Below are 19,297 nucleotides of genomic sequence, written 5' to 3'. Positions count from 1 at the left end.
ATGCACTATTTTTGATTAATCACCCCTTAGCCTTTGACTCAATTGTCCGTCACCAAAGTCGTTCCTTGTTGTACTGGTTAGGAACAACGGCAAACAAAACTAATTAAGATGTTGAAGAGGCATTACATAATTGCTAAACGACAGTGGAGAAGTAACACCAAAGTGCTCTTCTTGGAGCATAAGCATGCTTCACGTAGCGTCATATCAGGAAGTTCTATCATCTGCTGATCATACTTCTTCCCAATCAGAACTTCACAATCCCACAACACTGTATTAAACCAATTATTTTCTCCATCTTTGCCCTGTGGTTTTGGTAAACTCATTTTTCAATATGATTTATCAACGGAGAACTCTAATCGTTTGTCTCTTAATCTTGACTCCCTACTATCTTATGTCCCTGCTTGTCTCCTTCTTTCATAATACTTAAGGGAAGAATATTTTGTCTCATATATATTGAGTTCATTAGTCAGAAATAAGAGCAGCAGCCACATTTTTGGTAATTATGTTGCTATAACCCCTTTAGGACAAAGCTATTTTGGAGCTTCGAAGGTTGAACAAAAAAAAAAAAGGAACAGGTCTATCAAGTACAACCTTTCTCAATCAAATCAATATACACGACTTTTATTGCTAGAGGAGTTATAACCCTCAATGCCATTTGTCAGTGAATAAACAACTTGCCCTTTTTTTAAATGCGGTCGTAGTATCTGCCATTACTAGCTCTTGGGGTGGGGCGCATTCCATAGTTTGATTACTCTACTAATGACCAGGACATTCATTGCGTGTGGAAGAAAGGCATTTAAAATATCAATATAGGAAAGGGTTCTTTACAGTTAAAGTTCTTAGAACTAGCACATAATCTGTTCTTTCCTTGTATTGACCACACATCTACTTATACATGTTGAAGAAAAATCACCTAAAAAGGAGGTTTTTTTCCCCCAAACTAAACAAGAGCAATTTTTCTAGCCTTTCATTGTAAAAGAGACCACATTCAATTAAATAATCTAGTCGCATGCATTTGAACCCTCTCCAGCGCTCTTATTCTTTTTAGAATTAGGAGCTAAAAACAGAATTCCATTTTCAAGATGTGGCCTTACAAGAGAGTCATAATGCGGTAATATTACATTTGGATCATAGGTTTTTAAGATTTATCAAAATAGATATAAAAACCTAATTTGCTTTTGCAGCTGCTGCTTGACATTAAATACTGCTGCTTAGTTTACTTGTGACCAGAATAGCCAGGTCCTTCACCAGTTTTATTCCATTTAATGTATCAGCATTAACACTATCACTGCAGTTTATGTGCATTACTTTAAATTTATCAACATTGAAATTCATCTGTCATGTTCTTGCCCATGCTGCCAGTTTATCTGTCTTTCTGTAACATTTTATAAATCAAGGAGTTTTAAGTATCCTACAAAGTTTTGTATCACCAGAAAAAGCGGACACCTTACTAGCCATCCCATCCACAAGGTCATTAATAAAGAATTAATTATTGTGTGTCGATTTATCTGGCAATAACTCAACAATGGTTTTGTATATCCAAGTAAGGCCCCTTTATATAAGCGTATTGCCTTCTATCATAGATATATGTTGGGAGGATTCCCGACTTATACCTCTGACGGAAGCATGCAACGTATTCCTAGGTGTGGGATACATCGCCCAAACGCCTCCGGGGAGTGTGCCACCTAAAGCACTGTGCACGAGAAAGCTCCTGATGGGAGGTTTCTGTCCATATCGGGACAGGGATGTCAGGCTCAGTCCCTGGGAGGCTTTACAACGCCGAAGTCGCCAGACAGTAGGGATGCACGATGCATCAAAACTTTGATACTGTTTCGATACTGTGCGATACCGTTGTTTCACAGCTCAGTATTGTAATACATGAATGTATGAGAGCGGGGCTGCGGCTGTGTAATACAGCCATTGCCCCGCTCCGGAGTCCTGACAAGTGCGCGCCGTCAGGATGATGCGATGCGGCCAGCGCAGCACTAATGAGCGGCAGCACTGAAGACCGAACATGGCAGGCGCTTTGCAAAACACCCCCATGTTCTGTCTTCAGTGCCTGAACCGCCTCTTCATTAGTGCAGCGCCGGCCGCATCTCCTCAGGCTGACCGCGCGCGCACTTGTTGTCAGGTGCAGGGTAATGGCTGTATTACACAGCCGCAGCCCCGCTCTATAACGGCGGTGGTCAGAGAAACCGCTCATCTCCGCTGTTATTCCCGTGAATGCTGCGATCACAGCGGACTGCAGCATTCAGGAGAAAATGAGAAGGGGGGGGGGGGAGATACCCCTGGATCGCGTCACAGGGAATTCCTGTGACGAGATCGAGGGCCATACCATATATGGCCAGACAGCCCAGGGTTGTCTTACCTAAGTATGCCCTAACAGGAAATATGGTATGTCCTAACAACTGCCTGCGTACTATAAGTACACAGGCTAATGTACTGGCATATATCTGATATATGACAGTACATTAAAGTTTAAAAATAAAAAAGTAAAAACAAAGTAATATTAAATTTTTAAAAAAATACACATACACCTTTTTTACAATAAACATTAAAAATAAGTCTCAATACATAAAATACACATATTCAATAGTGGCATGGCCGTAATAACCTGCACAACAATTTTTTTGCGTAATTTATGATGTGTACACTGTAAAAAAAAAAAAAAATTCACTTATTAATGTGAGGCACGAGGAGTGATGAATTTAACCTCCATGTGCCTCACATTAAGCACCTATAATACCCCTTAGGTAGCACTATAGCCATAAGACAGTCTACAACTAAGAAAACCTATATACGTCTCACATAAATGTATACACAAAAAATTATCATTCAGACATATGTTAGTCCAAAAATATACATTTTATTGTTCCACAGATGGAATACCCTCCCAAAGATGCCCATAGAAAAGACATACAAAATTAAAACGGACTTAAAATCAAACAAGATCCGAGATAGTCAATTCACCACCATAGCCTATATGTTGTAGTGATGCATAGTAACAACAGGTAAATAGCAATACCAGGGAGGAATATAGAGTCTACAAACTAGTGCAGAATTATATAGTATCAATCTCCCACTACTTAAGTGCAAATCTATCACCGTTGTTATACTAGTTGCCATACATAATAACTAAGCATAATTGCATGGTTGCATATCATTTACCTGGGGCCAACATGATGGCTGTTGACAGTCTCAGATGAAACACCTCGACGCGCCTTTCGCACCCTTCGTCAGGAGTTCACATAGAACTGCGCGAATTAGTCAATAGCAACATTCTGAACCAAATGTAGAATATAAATAAATGTCTTGGGTACAATGAGTCAGACAGTCACAATGTGAATCAAAGGACTCATGTAAAGTGGTTAGATCAGAGTGCTGCAATGGTAGGTATGGAAGATATACTGAATGCATCACAATGGATACCCCACATCGAGCAGTCACCATACAAATGCGAACAGTGACGTGAACACTCCGAAGCTGGCACCTGGACTACAGCTAAAACCACCTGGAGTCTCAGAGGGACGAGAGCTGAAGTTATTTGGGCTCACGGTTTACTCAAGGTATATCTGCTGGACAACGGCTAGGTCAGTTTTTATAAAATAAAAATTAAAAAAAAAAAGAAAAAAAAAAAAAAAGTGTCAGCGGCAATAGAAATTGCCCATCGGGGAAATACGCTGTTTGTGTCAGCCAATTCACCGGCTTAGGTGTGACCTGAATTCTGTGGTAATGTTAATATCCTTCTGGAGGGACATATTAACCCATTTTGGGAGTTATAACTCAGAGTGGCTCCACTGCAATGGCAGTGCAAGAACAGGAGGTACACACTGGGGAAAAAGAAGATACCATATAAAACCTCTCACTTAGGCCTCATGCACACGAATGTAAAAACGCCCGTAATTACGAGCCCATAGACTTCTATTGGCCACGGGTACCTCCCCGTATGCTTACTGGAAGGTGCCCATGCCGTTGAAAAATATAGACCACGTCCTATTTCAGGCCGTAATAACGGCACGGGCAGGCCCATAGAAGTCTCCAAGACAATGGTACGTATGAACTTTTTACTTACAATCGTTGCGGAAACTATGCCTGAAAGAGCTGCCCCTTCTCTCTTTCCAGCACGGATAGAGAGAAGGGGCTACCGATTACGCAGAATGAGTGCAGAATGTGTCCTAATCTCGTTTGAAATGACAGGTTACATCGTAATCTCACGAGATTACACTTGCCTTGCTGGAATCTCACAGAAAAGATTCAGAAGTGTCAGGATTCTGAATAAACATCACGTCCAGGCTGGTAGTGGTGTATATTCATTGTCAGGACACTACAGTAAGGTTAGTGTTTGTGTATGCTACTGCACATAACGATATAACTATATCGCTAGTGCAGTGTAAATGAATGGAGAGGAGTGCATGACGCTGATTGGTCAGTGTCATACACTCCTCTGTACAACGCCCACTTGGTCCAACGTAAAAACACGCCCACTTGGGCATTAAGAAACTCACTAGCATAAAGCTAAAAATCGCTCATAAAGTGGTTTAAAATAGATCGTTTAAATAAAAAGCATTACTGTCACCTACATTACAGCGCCGATCTCCTTATGTAGGAAATGGGGCACTTATAATGTGGTTACAGAGCCTCTTTAAACAACTGTATTAAAGGCTCATTCCCATCTCAGACACATACAGCATATCCATAGGATATGCCACAAATTTCTGATAGATGCAAGTCCCAGCTCTGAGATGTCCGCTGCATCCAGGCGGGAAATCAGATTTTTCCGTAATTCCCATAGAAGTGAAAAGTTACAAAAAAAAATAAAAAAAACGTAGCACAGCGCTTTCCACTCAAACGCGCTGTCCCGCATAGAAACTCGCAGCAAATCTGATGACTGTATGCACTCCATGCGTGTGAATGGGGGTTTTGTCAAACTCTTCACACGCTAAAGAAAAATTGTGTGTGGATTTTTGTATGCAACGAAGAATACAAACCAGACATGGAAATTAGTAGCATGCTACTCATTTCTACGAATTCCGCACACAAAAAAAACAAACCGGGTCCGCTTCATGTCCGGGCTAAGCACGGATCTACTGCGGACGCCGTTCAGCAAAACGACGATGTGCGCAGCATACATAACACTGTGATGCTGAAAGGAGTCAGAGCTCAACACCGAGCCTGTACCCAGCTAAGGAGCGAGGTGGGAAAGTATACTGTAACCGTAGTAACAGGGGCCCATGCAGTTTGCTACATAGCCCCCATTCATTACAGTAGCGGTATATAGACTTGGTGCCCGGTCGCAATTGTGACCGCTGCGACACCTATAGCTACGCCACTGTTTTACAGACTCAAAATAATATATCCACATAATAGTACCATACAGAGCCCAAATTACACCATCATACACAGTGGTGGATTACCATAGGTGTGTTTTGAGTTGCCGCCCAGAGCCCGAAGAATCCTGGAGGGGGGGGGCCTTAGATGTCAAAACGTTAAAGAACACTGCCATATTGGCACAGGTTTTTTACAGCGAAGCGATGCAAAAAACACGGCTAAACTACTTTGTTCAGCATCTGCAGACGTAGGGTCACATAACCATGTGGACAGGTCCTGAAGTTGAGCAGAGACACTCCACAGAGAAAAGTGTAAGCGGATATAAGTATGGGGTTCGGGTTCTGTATTAGTTTAGGGGTTCTGTATTTAGGGATCAGGTATGGGGACTGTAATAGTTTAGGTGTCTGTGGTCTGACTTTATTTGTATTGCTACAGAGGCTGGGGATGGCTACAGAATCAAGGGGGCAAAGATGTCAGGGCAGAAAAATAACTGCAGTCAGGGCTTGTCCGGGATCTCAACACAGATCGAAGACGACAATCAAAGGTGGAGGACGGCTAAGATAACGGAGAACTACACACAAAACCGGTGAGTAAGAAATGTTATTCTTACTGTGCAATTCTTTCTTGTTTTAGCTGCCGTCCAGGTATTGTCTCTTTTGACTAATTGGGAAACATGAACTCCATTTGTCTATGAGATGTTGTATGTGTTGGAGGAATAGATGTGTAAGTAGACACGAATCTGTGAGTGAATCTCTGAGAGGCTGAGATATTGACCGTTTGTTTTCTGATCCCAAGACATACAGAAACAACCAAATACATAGAAAACACTCAAATGGCCTGTCCGAAGTGTTCCCTCCGGCCCCTGGGTTTAGTCTGTATTAAGATCAGGTTGCAAATTGATTCTTGCAGAAGTGACGGGTAACCATCCCCACCCAAGTGATTGTTAGGACTTTCGCGTATGCAGACTGTGACCCATAGGATGCGCACCTGTCCGGAAGTAAGAGTACGTATGTGGGCTAATTCTCGGATGCCCAATCTGAATGGGTTGCAGATTATTAACCCCTTAAGGACGCAGCCTAGTTTTGGCCTTAAGGCTCAGAGCCCATTTTTCAAATCTGACATATTTCACTTTATGTGGTAATAACGTCGGAATGCTTAAACCTACCCAAGCGATTCTGAGAGTGTTTTCTCGTGACACATTGGGCTTCATGTTCGTGGTAAAATTTGGTCGATATATTCAGTGTTTATTGGTGAAAAATTGCAAAATTTAGAGAAAATTTTGAAAAAAATTTCATTTTTCAGAATTTAAATGCATCTGCTTGTAAAACAGACGGTTATACCACCTAAAATAGTTACTAGTTCACATTTCCCATATGTCTACTTTAGATTGGCATCGTTTTTTGAACATTCTTTTATTTTTCTTGGACGTTACAAGGCTTAGAACATAAACAGCAATTTCTCATATTTTTAAGAAAATTTCAAAAGCCTTTTTTTAAAGGTACCTCTTGAGTTCTGAAGTGGCTTTGTGGGGCCTATGTATTAGAAACCCCCATAAAACACCCCATTTTAAAAACTAGACCCCTCAAAGTATTCAAAACAGCAGTTAGAAAGTTTTTTTAACCCTTCAGGCATTTCACAGGAATTAAAGCAAAGTGGAGGTGAAATTTGCAAATTTCATTTTTATTGCTGAATTTCAATTTTATTCATTTTTTTTTCTGTAACACAGAAGGTTTTACAAGAGAAACACTACTAAATATGTATTGTCCAGATTCTGCAGTTTTTAGAAATGTCCCACATATGGCTCTAGTGTGCTCGTGGACTAAAACACAAGCCCTAGAAGCAAAGAAGCACCTAATGCATTTTGAGTCCTCTTTTTTATTAGAATATATTTTAGGCAGCATGCCAGGTTTGAAGAGGTGTTGAGGTGTCAAAACAGTAGGAATACCCCAATAGTGACCCCATTTTGGAAACTACACCCCTCAAGGAATTCATTTAGGGTTGTTGTTACCATTTTGACCGCACTGTTTTTTCACAGGACGTATTTGAATTGGGCTCTGAAATGAAAAAAATTTCATTTTTTCCAATAAAATGTCATTTGTGATCAAAATTTCTTATTTTCACAGGGAACAAAATACCCCATTTTGTTGCCCAATTTGTCCTTAGTGTGGCAATACCCCATTTGTGGTGATAAACTGCCGTTTGGGCCCATGGGAGGGCTCAGAAGGAAAGGAGCGCTATGTGTTTGTTGGAGTCCAGATTTTGTTGGATTGGTTTTCGGGTGCCATGTCGCATTTGCAGAGCCTCAGAGGTATCAAAGCAATGGAAACCCACCAAAAGAGACCCCATTTTGGAAACTACACCCCTCAAGGAATTCATTTATGGTTGTTGTTAGCATTTTGACCACACAGTTTTTTCACAGCACCTATTTCAATTGGGCTGTGACATTAAAAAAATGACATTTTTTCCAATAAGATGTAATTTTTTACCAAAATTTCTTATTTTCACAGGGAACAAAATACTCAATTTTGTTGCCCAATTTCTCCTGAGTGCATCAATACCCCATTTGTGGCAATAAACTGCCGTTTGGGCCCATGGGAGGCCTCAGAAGGGAAGGAGCGCTGTGTGTTCTTTGGAGTACAGATTTTGCTGGTTTGGTTTTCGGGTGCCATGTCGCATTTGCATAGCCCCAGAGGTATCAAAGCAATGGAAACCCACCAGAAGTGACCCCATTTTGGAAACTACACCCCTCAAGGAATTCATTTATGGGTAATGTGACCATTTAGACTCCATAGTTTCTTCACAGAACTTATTTGAATTGGGCTGGGAATTCAAGAAATATATATTTTTTCCAATAATATGTCATTTTAGCTCAAAAATTCTTATTTTCACAAGAAATAAAATACTCCATTTTGTTGCCCAATTTGTCCTGAGTGCGGCAATACCCCTTTTGTGGTGATAAACTGCCGTTTGGGCCCATGGGAGGGCTCAGAAGGAAAGGAGCGCTGTGTGTTCTTTGGAGTCCAGATTTTGCTGGATTGGTTTTCGGGTGCCATGTCGCATTTGCAGAGCCCCAGAGGTATCAAAGCAATAGAAACCCACCACAAATTACCCCATTTTGGAAACTACACCCCTCAAGGAATTCATTTATGGGTGTTGACCATTTTGACCCCATAGTTTTTTCACAGAACTTATTTAAATTGGGCTGGGAATGAAAACAAAATTATTTTTTTCAAATAATATGTAGTTTTGGCTGAAAATTTCTTATTTTCACAAGAAACAAAATACCCCATTCTGTTGCGCAATTTGTTCTGAGTGTCGCAATACCCCATTTGTTGTGATAAACTGCCGTTTGGGCCCATGGGAGGGCTCTGAAGGAAAGGACCACCATTTGGCCTACTGGGGATTTTCTAGTGCGAAGTCATGTATGCAGAAGCCCCTGAGGTACCAGTACAGTTGAAACCCGCAAGAAGTGACCCCGTTTTAAAAACTACACCCTTAAGGCATTCATCTAGAGGCGTAGTGAGCATTTTGACCGGAGACCTACACCCCATAAACTGTAATGTGGGTTCTCCCGGGTATGGCAATACCCTACATGTGGCTGTTATCAGCTGCCTGGACACACAGCAGGGCCCAGAGGGGAAAGACGAGGGGGGATAAGCTGTGTGGAGTGCATCAGGGTAAGTAAAATTGGGGTAAATTATAAACCAAGGGATGTATGATAAATTTTAAAACACTCTTTCATACAGAGCTCTGGTTATTCGGGACACGTGTCACATTGATATATTGTGTCATCCATTATCGCCCTCTTATAGCAGACTTTGCACCTCTTTTGACTTTTTCCCTTCTTGCCAGTTTGGGGAACTTCTCCTGGAAAGTGTTGCCCTGGTACGATGCGTGTGGGCTCGCTTCCAGAAGTACTGGGTGCCCCCCCTTCTTGGTCCCTAAAGATTATGTTCTTGATAATCACCTCTTGAAATTCCAGGAAAGTTCCCGTCTGGCCTGCACATCGACGTAGCATGTACGCATTGTACAATGCCATCTGTATGATGTGCCCGGCCAGCTTCTTATACCACACCGCATGGCGCTGTAGGGCTTCAGGGCTTGATCTTACAAGTCCACCCCTCCCCATGTACCTATTGTAGTCCAGGATGCAGTCTGGTTTGGAGGTGGCCTTTCCTTCATATATCCTAAACCTGTAGGTATACTCTGATGCACTCTCACAGCTTATACATCTTCACGCCATACCTTGCCCTCTTACCCGGCAGGTACTCGCGGAATTGAACCCTCCCTTTAAAATGTACCCGGGACTCATCAATAGAAATACACTTCTCGGGGGTGTATGCTGGGGAAAACCGGGCACTGGAACGGTCTAATAGGGGTCTCCGTTTATACAAACGGTCAAAACTGGGGTCATCTCGGGGTGGGCACGGCTCATTATTAGTATAAAGTAAGAAGCGAAGTATTGCCTCATTTATTTATTTTTTTAGGTTACAGTTCAGTTCTGAAGTTGCTTTGAGGGGCCCATATATTAGAAACCCCTATCAAATACCCCATTTTAGAAACTAGACCCCTCAAAGTATTCACAACAGCATTTAGAAAGTTTATGAACCTTTAGGTGTTTCACAGAAATTTAGAGCAAAGTAGAGGTGAAATTTACATTTTTTTTTTGTCAGAAAATCCTCTTTATACCATTTTTTTTATAACACAAAAGGATTTATCAGAGAAACGCAACTTAATACGTATTGCCCAGATTCTGCAGTTTAGAGAAATATCCCACATGTGGCCCTCGGGCGGTAATGGACTGAAGTACCGGCCTTCGAAGCAAAAGGAGCACCTAGTGGATTTTGAAGCCTCTTTTTTATTAGGCAGCATGTCCGGTTTGAAGAGGTCTTGTGGTGCCAAAACATTGGGAACCCCCCAAAAGTGACCCCAATTTGGAAACTAGACCCCTTGAGGAATCCATTGTAGTTTTTTTGGGGTGCATGCGGCTTTTTGATCAGTTTTTATTCTATTTTTAGGTGGCGTGGTGACTAAAAAACAGCAATTCTACTATTGTTTTTTTATTCTTTTTTTTTTACAGCGTTCACCGTGCGCTATAAATGACATATTCACTTTATTCTGCGGGGCGATACGATTACGGCGATACCAGATGTTTATAGTTTTTTTTTATGTCTTATGGCGTTTGCACAATAAAATACGTTTTGTAAACAATCATTCACTTTTTGTGTTACCTTATTCTAAGAGCCATAACGTTTTTATTTTTCAATCAATAAAGCCGTGCGAGGACTTATTTTTTGCGTAACGAACTGTAGTTTCGATCAGTACCATTTTTAGGTACATGCAACTTTTTGATCTCTTTTTATTCCATTTTTTGGGAGGTGAAGTGACCAAAGAATTGTGATTGTGGTTCGGTTTATTATTATTTTATTTTACGGCGTTCACCGTGCGGGATAAATAATGAAATAATTTTGTAGTTCAGGCCGTTACGGACGCGGCAATACCAATTATGTATAGTTTATTTGTTTGTTTATATATTTTTATTAATAATAAAGGACTGATAAAAGTAAAAATCCCCCTTTTTCCCTTATTACTTTTAAATCTTTTATTTTCTTATTTTTACACATCTTTTTTTAACTTTTTTTTTACTGTATTACTTTGTCCCACTAGGGGACATGAGGGCAGGAGGCCCTGATCGCTATTCTAATACACTGCACTACATGCGTAGTGCAGTGTATTAGAACTGTCAGCTACTCACTGACAGCAAGCATAGTGGGTCCTGACGATGTCAGGACCCACTAAGCTTCCGTCTATGGCATAGCCGGACGCCATTGTTTGGTGTCCGATTGCCATAGTCACCATCGCCGGCCGCTATCGCGTAGCAGGCCGGCGATGGCAGCTTAACCCCTAAAAAGCCGCGATCTCTATAGAACGCGGCTTTTAAAGGGGTTAATCAGCGGGGACACAGCGATCGGTCCCCGCTGTAGGAGCTGTGACAGCTGCTGTACGAGACAGCAGCTGTCACAGCTCCTGTATGTGTCGGGAGGACGGCCGAAACGGCCGTTACTCCCGAGACGTACTATTACGGCATGGAGCGCGAACGATACAGCTGCCATGACGTAATAGTACGTCAAGGAGCGGGAAGGGGTTAAGTAACATCTCTGTAACTAGAAAGTTTATAGAATATCCATGGGCCCTTAAGATGGTTAGACAGTGATAAATCACACTCATCCCTTTAAATACAACATAAAGTAGGTTAAAGTATATTATACTGAGGGACTTGTGCTTGTTGACAAATAGTTATTTGGCTGCGGTTTAGGAAACAGATCAGATATACGTGGTTGCCCTACTGATCAGCAGAAGTGCATAGGGTAACTCCCATGACAAACTAAATATAGGCCGAAGGATTAAGTAAGCCAGGATTGAAATAGACTGAAGAGTTAGTGTGGATGTGGCCAGGTTTGGCGTGACATCACACCGCAAAAGCCATTGAGAAAATGTCAAGATAAGGGTGGCTACATTAGTAAGTCTGGGATTTAGCAGAGGGGCATGGGGAAAACCTGGATCGCAGTATGCCCAAGGTAAAGGGCTGGCCAGCCGGGAATTGGGGCATAACACCCAAGGTACAGGGTGTGGTAAAACAGCAGCAGATATTGTTAGAAAAGGTTTAGTTTAGAACCTAGAGAAAATTATTAAGGGAGAATGTCCAAGCAGGGGAATCCTCAGTTATACTAGATGGGATGGTTTGTTGAGAGATGATGGGTCCCAGATTAATAGACAGAGTTGCAGAGAACAGATAGAAGTGATTGAATGTACCAGAAATAATAAAATAAAAACCACAAGGAAACACAGTTGTCATTTAGACCATACAGTGTTAAAACCCTGATACATTGCTTCCGCAGAGTCCAACAGAGGAGGAAGAGTTAGGCTATGTTCACACGGAGTATTTTGGGGGAGGAATATCTGCCTCAAAATTCCGTTTGGAACTTTGAGGCAGATATTCCTCTCCCTGCACGCCGATTTTTCCCGCCGTTTTTCGCCCGCGGCCATTGAGCGCCGCGGGCATAAAACAGCGCGAAATACGCTTTCTCTGCCTCCCATTGAAGTCAATGGGAGGTCAGAGGCGGAAGCGCCCGAAGATAGGGCATGTCGCTTCTTTTTCCCGCGAGTCAGTTTTACTGCTCGCGGGAAAAAGACGCCGACGCCTCCCATTGAAATCAATGGGAGGCGTTCTTGGGCCGTTTCTGCCGAGTTTTGCGACGCGGTTTCCGCGTCAAAAAACTCGGCAAAATACCCCGTGTGAACATAGCCTTACATGGTCAATGGGAGACTTCAGAGGGAATGGGATAAGTCACAGGAAACAGCAGACCATGAATTTCCACCCTGGTGGGAAGTTGATTTCCCAGCACATTTGATTCCCCAGTACACAGATCATCAACATAATTATCTTGAATTAATGAAAATAGAGATGAAAACATTAGAAAATATAAGAGGATACAATATCTAATCCAGCTTTTGAGTTTTTTGTAGATGGTTCCAGGTACCACCATGAAGGAGGCTACAAGACTGGGTATATACTGTCACCACCGAAACAGAGGTAATAAAGAACCACTCCCATCCTCCATGTCAGCACAGGAGGTGAAGGTACTCGCTGAGGCGTGTAGACTGGCTGAAGGTAAAACCGCAAATGTATATATATACTGACTCTAGATATGCTTTTGGTATTGCACATGATTATGGCCCAATCTGGAGGAGAAGGGATTTTGTTGGATCCACGGGTAAACCCATAAAGAATGTTGAGAGAGTAAGAGAACTGTTTGAGGCTCTGACACTGCCAAAGCAGGTAGGTATACTCAAAGTGCAAGCCCACACTAGAGAAACTACCCCCGAAGCGAGGGGAAATAGACTTGCAGACGAGGCTGCGAAAGCTGCGTCTCATGTCCCTCAAAGAGGAGGACGTAGTATTCTTGACCAGCATTGCATCTGCTCCCATAGATACGACAGTATTAAGTAGACTACAAAGTCAAGCCACAAAAGAAGAAAAAGGACAGTGGCAGACAAAAGGTGCCAGTGAAGGGGAGGATGGAATATGGAAGGTGGGTAACAGGATGTGCCTACCCAGAGTCCTCTTCCCCATGATAACCCAACTAATGCACAGACCAACGCATGTGTCAAGAGAAGGAATGAGTGCAATGGTGACTAAATGGTGGGTACCCCCGGGGTTCAGCAAGTGCTGCTGCCAGATTTGTCCAGGGGTGCATGATATGTGCCTGCCATAACATAGACAAAACTGTGCGGGTTGCAAAAAGGCATATGATAAAGGCAGACTACTCATTTCAGCGATTGCAGATTGACTATATTCAGTTACCGAAGGTGGCACAGTATGAATATGTACTAGTTTGTGTAGATCTGTTCTCCGGGTGGCCTGAGGCATGGCCAGCAACGAGGGCCACAGCAAAAGTAACTGCTAAAAAACTGCTCTAAGAAGTGGTGTGTAGATATGGGGTCCCTGAGACCATAGAAAGCGATAGGGAAACTCACTTTACTGGAGAGGTATTCCAAGAAATCTTGCAGGCCCTGGGTATAGAACAGGCTTTTCACACCCCGTATCATCCCCAGAGCAGTGGGAAGGTTGAATGGGACTTTGAAGTCACAATTCTAGAAGGCCATGGCCGAAACCTATAAACCATGGACTGAATGTCTGCCCATTGCGCTCTACTCAGTAAGGAGTACCCCACAAAAGAGAACTGGATTGAGTCCTTTTGAAATACTGTTTGGACAAGCCCCTAGGACAGGACTTTACTTCAAACAAAAAGTCCAAACCTTGCACTCTGACCTCACTAGTTATGTAGGAGCTTTGCAGAAACAGCTTCCACAGATGCATAAATATGTTTATGATTCTATTCCAGATCCTAATTCAGAGGAAGGAGGACATTGTTTGCAGCCAGGGGACAGGGTGTGTTTAAAGAGACACCGTAAAGCAGTAGAGCCGAACTGTGAAGTCCGTACCAAGTCCAACTCACAACTTCCACATCCGTTACATTGGAAGGACAGAACTTGGACACACGCCAGTCACTGCTGGAAGGTCCTCAATCTCAATGCTGAACTATGGGTCTCGTCAAGCTCCAGCTGACCATCTTCTCTGTCATCTCTACTATTGTCTAAATGATGAGCTAGAAGAAGAGTTTAATGACAAGTTTATCAAACATCAAGTGATATCAGTATTGACTAAATTGCTGGAATGTTACATATGTATCCACTCCCCTCGTTCATCTACCTTCAGATCTTGCATAGTTTTTGAAGAAGTTATTGCCTTAGCCTTGCAGCCACATCTCTTTTCCCTAGCGCTTAACCCCAACTCTCCTTGAGTTGTTCCTCTTGTAATAGCAGCGTGGGCATTGGTTCCCTGTCTGTTTAACCGTGTAAGATATTCAAAGAGGGAAGCGCTGTGGAAAATAGATCTCAGGTCAGGAATACTGCCGTCCATGATTAGATGTTACCCCAATGATAGTGTGTGATGTGTAAACATGGGTCAGGTTAATAAAAATGACAAGTTGTTTGATGCTGTAAACCTCACCGGCTGTGAGGGAAGAGACACAGAATATGTATAGTCTGGGGATAAAAGCAACTGGCAGCTCCCAGTGCTCAGAGACAGCTAGAAAATGGATGACGCAGGGTCTAGAAGGTGCAATACGAGGTAATCTAACTAATAAAGGGGGTGGCATCGATGAATGCCACCGGATGAGACATGATCTTGTTCTCCTGGATTGCAGGTGTGTTTAATCACTCCAGGGATGTGCTTCAACCCAACATATACGTCATATATGTGGGTACGCCACCCAGGAGGCCAGGAGTATGCACCCTAGCCAGACCACAACCAACTACTTAGAAAGAGATATATTATGTTTAAACTTTTAACATGTTTGATTGCAAAAGTATCAGCCGTCAAGAAAACAGCACAGGATATTAAAGGAGCCATCTGTTAGTGACACTGAATGGTTCCATACCTGATAAAGCTATTTGTCAAGCCGTAGCACGACACCAAGATAGATGGTATTGCCCGAATTGTGAGACCTGTAATTCCCTAAATCTTCAGGTGTGCACAGTATGTAACACTGTACACTCACCTATTGCTAGACACGTATACGGAGTACCCATATCGCGGTGAATGGCAGAGATGCCCTGATTCAGGGGAGCTGATCAGAACGTAATTTCGGATGGGTATGGCTAAGCAAATTTATGTTCAAAAGAAGGGAATTGTCAAAACTATTTTTATATGTGTGAACCTAAATTGCTCAACATGGACGGACAGTTGTCACTAAAGCTCAAAGAACTGCTGACACAACAGCCTACAGGGGGGGATGGCTATTCTATTCTAAGTCGTTTGGTTTATGGCTTTGCATTCAGATGTTATAAAGGCAATGTGGCAAAACGTGATGACATTGTATTTCTTATGGCTAAAGACATATGGGGAGTTTGGATATTACCATATTTAGAATGTTTATGTTTGCAACTTAAAGGCTAACGCCTACTCTCATTTTCTTAAAAATAAAGATGGATCCGCCCCCTGTGTGTCATTGTCTCTCTGGCCGGCCACTCTCTAAACCTCCAAGAGAGAGAATATCAATTAATTTGGAACTGAAGACAAATGCAGAGAATGTCCAGTTAAATGACATAGCAAATTCTGCAGTGACAGGAGTAGTCACCACGGTGGTCCAGGTCAGATGGGGAAGAAAAGGAACATGAACTTCTACAAATCGGAGAAGACGTCACCTGTGAGACACTGGATTTATAGAGAAGCGGTCATCTCTCCTAACATCGTATCATAAGCCATGACTAAGGACCTGGAGAAGGTCAGAAACGCGTAGGCTACCGCCTATACTTCTTTTTCCCTCTGCTTTTGGACAATACCCACTTGTCACCTCAACTACTTCACGTAGTCTACCTACCACGATTTTAATGAAGACAAAATAAAACTTGGGAACAGATTCCCGTTTTAACTAGACATCGTATCTACAGCGCTGGACCCAACCCTCCTGTTTTTGAAGTATTTCTGACGTGTGCCGACACGAGGATCCGTGTGCTGAATTTCTTGTGACAAGGTGAGCTGGAGGATTTTTTCTACAATTTTTTCCTGTAGGGACACAGTCCTTTGACAAGAGGAATGTTAACACCCAGTTGTCAATGCTAGCACATAAACGAAGTGTAGACTATGAACAAGTCGTTGCAGGGCGGCGGTCGGGAAATGGCGCACCAAGTTTGGGGAAACGCCCAGGGCCTACTTAACCCAAATAAAGAGTTCATACAATGCCCAAACTGTACCGTAAGGGTATGTGCGCACACAAACTCAAAAACGTCTGAAAATATGGAGTTGTTTTCAAGGGAAAAAAAGCTCCCGATTATCAGACGTTTAAGCCACTCACGATTTTCACTGCATTTTTTAGGGCCGTTTTTCTATAGAGTCTATGAAAAAACGGCTCCAAAAACGGCTAAAGTGACATGCACTTTTTCTCGGCCGTTTTATTACACAACCTTTTTTAAAAACAGACGTGTAAAAAAACAGCCTCATCGGAACAGATAGCGTTTTACCCGTTGAAATCAATGGGCAGATGTTTGGAGGCGTTCTGTTTCTGATTTTTCGGCCATTTACGGGCCAAAAAACGGCTGTATGAACATGCCCTAAGAGTATATATTGACATGCGGCACATTTATTGGAGAGATTTCTGCACATTAAAGTCTATACCATACACATGATATTAAAGTGAGGTACTGTGACCAAATTATACCACTACAAAGGGATCATCATAAAATGAACAAATAAAATGAACTACAAAATAATAGAGAGCTCTATTTAAAGCAGTTGACCGGGATTGTCATGTGGCTGCATCATCCAGTATATCTGACACTTTATTGCTATAGCGTCAGATCTATTACTATTAGCGGCCAAATAACTAGGTGGATGAGTTATTCTCCATATAACATGTGGTGAGAGGGTGGAGTCCATGCGTGAGCAAAGGCACTGGACTGAGTGTACACCTGCAATGTTTATATGTGGACATCCAGGGAATTATAAATAAAATGTTTAATACAAAATAATTATAAAGTTATTTCATCTGCTACAACTTGCCAATTTGGACATGGTATGAAAACGTCTTGTTTAAGAAAGACCATGTAGGGATCCCTACTCTCTGGCTCATACATAGTTAATAATATTGTGATGCATGGACCATGAGGTCATTGTGATGGATGGACAGTGACATCACAAACTAGAATCTTTTTACATGTGAGGAGTCCTTGTCTTATTTCATTAGTTCACTGTCTCTGGAAGAAGTTTGTGTTCTGCGATTTTGCTTGAATCTCAAGTTCTCGAGAACACGGCTGTGTCTGCACTGCCAGAAGCTGGGCGTTCTGAAGAGAAGTGGATGATACTTCTCGTCAGAACGCCCAGCTAGTAAAAGTAGTAAACACGCCCCGATGTACACACATAATACACGCCCAGTTGTACTTTTACTTTTCAACACGCCCAGTTGTACTTTTGCAAGCCTCATTTGCATAAATACAAAAATGGTCATAACTTGGCCAAAAATGCTCGTTTTTTAAAAATAAAAACGTTACTGTAATCTACATTGCAGCGCCGATCTGCTGCAATAGCAGATAGGGGTTGCAAAATCTGGTGACAGAGCCTCTTTAATAATGTTATGCTGTTCACAGTGCGTGCGTGTGTGTATTCACTTTCACTGATAATAGACAGAGTAATATAAATTAGTTAGGGGCTAGTGTCATAGAAGCACACATACTATGAGGGACTGCTTAAAGAGGCTCTGTCACCACATTATAAGTCCCCTATCTCCTACATAAGGAGATGGGCGCTATAATGTAGGTGACCGCAGTACTTTTTTAAGAAAAAAAAAACACTATTTTACCACGTTAGGATCGATTTTAGCTTTATGCTAATTACTTTCTTAATGTCCAACTGGGCGTGTTTTTACTTTAGACCAAGTGGGCGTTGTACAGGAGTGTATGACGCTGACCAATCAGTGACCAATCAGCGTCATACACTTCTCCCCATTCATTTACTCCGCGCATAGTGACACTGCGTTGTTCACTATGTGCGCTCTTATACTGACATATTAACGTTACTGAAGTGTTTAGACAATGAATAGACATTCCGTCCAGCCAGGACGTGGTCTATTCACAATCCTGACATTTCGCTAATGTTTGTGTGGGATTTACAGCAGAGCCAGCGTGACCTCCCTGTAACCTGTCATTTACAGCGAGATCTCGCGAGATTACGCTTGCTCTGCTGTAAGTACCACAGAAACGTTACCGAAGTATCGGGATTGTGAATAAACATACCGTCCTGGCTGGAAGGAATGTCTAGTCACTCTCTAAACACTTAAGTAACGTTAATGTGTCAGTATAAGACAGCACATAGCAAACAACGCAGTGTCACTATGCACTGACTACATGAATGGGGAGAAGCGTATGACACTGGTTGGTCAGCGTCGCACACTCCTCTGTACAACGCCCACTTGGCCAAAAAGTAAAAATACGCCCATTTGGGCATTAAGAAACAAATTAGCATAAAGCTAAAATTGCTCCTAACAAGGTAAAAATAGATAGTTTTGCTAAATAAAAAGCACTGCTGTCACCTACATTACAGCGCTGATCACATTATGTAGCAGATAGGGCACTTATAATGTCGTGACAGAGCCTCTTTAAGGATTCATACTTCTTTTTTTTTTTGTTAGAGTTTCCCTTTTAGAAATAAGCGAAGTGTCATCCACCTCTCCAGATGATAAACATTTTGTGAATAAGAGATATCACTCAATCATTAGGGTGGGATTTTGCTAATAAGCGGGGACGTGGCTTTGTAAGGACATCTGCTGGGACTCTGTATAGCGGTCAGCCATAGTCCACTCCAATATCTCGCGCTGATCTCTGATTGGACACCTGCAGGTCTCTTTCTATC

At 42.2% G+C, this 19,297-nt stretch overlaps 1 protein-coding gene across 4 annotated transcripts in view; it reads right to left on the bottom strand.

Annotated features, from left to right (window-relative positions):
• CDC25C (cell division cycle 25C) overlaps positions 1-19,297 on the bottom strand; it is an 84,360-nt gene that overhangs the window by 48,098 nt on the left and 16,965 nt on the right. The window lies entirely within an intron of this gene.

This window comes from Rhinoderma darwinii, chromosome 3, assembly GCF_050947455.1.
Source record: "Rhinoderma darwinii isolate aRhiDar2 chromosome 3, aRhiDar2.hap1, whole genome shotgun sequence".
NCBI lineage: Eukaryota > Metazoa > Chordata > Amphibia > Anura > Rhinodermatidae > Rhinoderma > Rhinoderma darwinii.
Note: the sequence above shows the minus strand (reverse complement) of the source record. Positions and strands in the feature narration are given on the sequence as shown.